This window comes from Sinocyclocheilus rhinocerous, unplaced genomic scaffold (genome assembly GCF_001515625.1).
Source record: "Sinocyclocheilus rhinocerous isolate Xijiao unplaced genomic scaffold, SAMN03320098_v1.1 scaffold256, whole genome shotgun sequence".
NCBI lineage: Eukaryota > Metazoa > Chordata > Actinopteri > Cypriniformes > Cyprinidae > Sinocyclocheilus > Sinocyclocheilus rhinocerous.
Genome location: NW_015632036.1, coordinates 557,921 through 560,798, shown reverse-complemented (window position 1 = coordinate 560,798; position 2,878 = coordinate 557,921). Strand labels below are relative to the sequence as shown.

The window sequence follows — 2,878 nt, the reverse complement described above, 5'->3', positions numbered from 1 at the left end:
TATACCAAACTATATTATATTTAAATTAAAGTTTCCATGGTTTCCATCATTTATGAGTTGGTAATATTTAAAAATGAATTCATAAAAAGAAAACATTACTCTGTAATCTGCTTAACTAATGCAGTTTTATTTTCAAAGTTTTATTGTTCAATGAAAACATAGAAACAATCACATGCATAGTACAGTAGAGTTCAATGCCTAAAACAGCTATTCAAGAAAAAAAGCAGTACAGCCATACGCTTGCAAAATCAGTGACCTCTAATGAGAGACATGAAGCAAGTGCTTATTTTTCAAATGATTTCCAAATCGGGCTGCAGCTGAATTACTGACAAAGTCAGGATATTATGTAGGTAACAGTCAGTTAGTTTGCTTCTCATTTTACACTTGTTCAAGTAAATAAAACTGAAAGCTTGTTAACAGAGGAAGGTACGGCCAAACAGAAATAATATCACTTGCGCTTGTTTGCACAAGAATTTTGTCAGGAAATTTTGCTGACCGTGATTTCGAGTGGATCAATTACGATATTAACACATTATTATTATTATTATTATTATTATTATTATTATTATTATTATTATTATTATTATTATTATTATTATTATTATTATTATTATTATTATGCTATATAAAGAGGCTTTCCAAACGTGCTGATATTTCCGCAGTATCAGCACTAGGACTGTCAGTCAATGCAGTTACATTGTTACACTAGTAGGTGGCGGCAAGGAATGATCTTTATGAGTAGTCATCATTAAACCGGTCAGTTCATTCAACTAATATGCATAAAAACACTGATTCATTCATGAATGAAACATGGTGTTGAAATTAATTTAACTTTGAAAGCCACTTCGACAATCAACGCATTATCTGGGTAATGCTAAAGCTGATGTTTCATTTCATAGAGAACAATGCCATTGATTCAATGCATTGAACAGCGCTGATGCCAGTCGTGGGAAATCCCCTTAAACGCTGAAAGGATGCTATGACAAAGATATTGCTTTCATCTTCTAACAACTGATGGCAAACGGTTTCACTAATATGACTTGACCTGAAGAAGGACAGACTCAGGTAATTGCACACACTTCCATTTAGTGTTGTTTTTGGCGGCCTGTTTAAATTTTTAGTTTTAGTCTAGTCTTTGTGTGAAACTGTCATTTTAGTTTTTATTAGTTTTAGTCACGTTCATACTCTTTTTAGTCTAGTCTAGTTTTAGTCGACGAAAATTGATGACATTTAGTCTAGTTTTAGTGAATGAAAATTGTATTTTAGTCTCTTTTTAGTAATGCAATTCTATTTAACCCAGTCAATAAGTACCTAGTATTATAGACGAAACCAAAATTTTCTTTTAGCCAAACCCATTTCAAACAAGGTTATCTTATTATATTATTGTTACCTTATAGACTCAAGAATACATCCATTCCAGACACGGAAGACGCTCTGATTTGAATTTACAACATTTATTTTACCAACCAAACATGTTAGAAGTACACACACATAAATTTAAATAAAGACGTACCCCGGCTGGCCGGCCATCGGTCCCTTTCTCTGTGTCAGACTTAACTATGTTTTTTGTCGTCTTCTAAATAATGCCTCGAGTGGGGCTTGAGGAAGTGACGTCGCCTGCGTCTGCGGAGTGCGACCTGATGGAGACACAGGAAACAGAAATACTGCAAAATAATAATAATAATAACGTGACTAAATGAGACGAAATAACGTTATAACATTTCGTTTCGTCTCGTTTTGGTCAACGAAAATGAAGAGACATTTTAGCATAGTTTTTATTTTGTAAACCACATTTAGTCACGTTTTTATTCGTCAACAATATTGCATTATACATTTAATTATAGTCATCGTCACATGACCAGCATTTACGTTGCGTCTCGTCTCGTTTTCGTCACGTGATAAAGGTTCGTTGACGACGATATTTAGTCATAATTTTCGTTGACGAAAGCAACACTAGTCTGGAGTCATTTCATTAATTGTTGCAAATAAATTCTCATCCTTAAAAATCCTATTTACAAGGTTGTATTTTAAAGACAAAATGTGTTCCAAGAATACTACTTGGATTCTAGCTTAAATTGTCGTCTTAATAATTTAAAAACATTGTGTTAGATGAGTAAAGCATTGAATAGACATTATAAAAGTAGCTTTAGAAAGAAATATTTTGATTCAACATTGCATGATGATAATGATAATAAGATGGACATTAATGGTTTTGAAAAAATGAGTATTGAAATTTGAAATAATTAAAGAAAAAATGAAATAATACTCAAAATATGAAACTAAAACCTCCAGTAGGTGGCGGCAAGTCACATCGTAATGATTGAGTGAGTCTTTCAGTTATTCATTCAACCAACTCCTTCGAATGGATGATTAATTTGGAAACGAAGCAAGTGACTTTCTTTATGAATTGCTCACTGAATCATTGACTCAAAAAAAGGTAACAGATTCATTCAGGAACGAAACACCGCTGTGTTTCTGACGCACAAAAGTTCTGCTGGGGCTTTGTTTGAACTAGGGATGTCAACGATTAATCGATGATCGATTAATTGTCGATACGAGATGCAATCGATTAAAGCTATCGATGGTCGATTAAGCCGTTTAATTTTGGGCTGCCTGCGGCTCATGCGCAAAACACGTGCGAGCGGCTGTGAGTGACGGTGACGGTATATAAATGCATCATAATTCACTCATAATTACAAATTAAGCTTTTAATGTGATTTAAACTTTAAAAGTACATTAAAATAGAAACAACACAAAGTTCTTCAACATGGAAAGCAATAGAAATGTAGTAACTAAGTCATTTCCCCAGATAATTCTTTCATATCGGGCTCTGCGCTTTGCAGGGCTGCAGGACACAGGACAGATTGGCTATTCATTC

At 33.7% G+C, this 2,878-nt stretch overlaps 1 protein-coding gene and 1 long non-coding RNA gene across 6 annotated transcripts in view; one reads left to right on the top strand and one right to left on the bottom strand.

The window, feature by feature from the left end:
- Positions 1-2,878, top strand: part of LOC107742126 (protein scribble homolog) — a 119,966-nt gene that overhangs the window by 19,721 nt on the left and 97,367 nt on the right. The window lies entirely within an intron of this gene.
- Positions 2,752-2,878, bottom strand: part of LOC107742127 (uncharacterized) — a 31,996-nt gene continuing 31,869 nt past the window's right edge. Inside the window, exon 3 of the long non-coding RNA XR_001640283.1 lies at positions 2,752-2,845. This is a non-coding gene — a long non-coding RNA (uncharacterized LOC107742127). The remainder of the gene's footprint in view (positions 2,846-2,878) is intronic.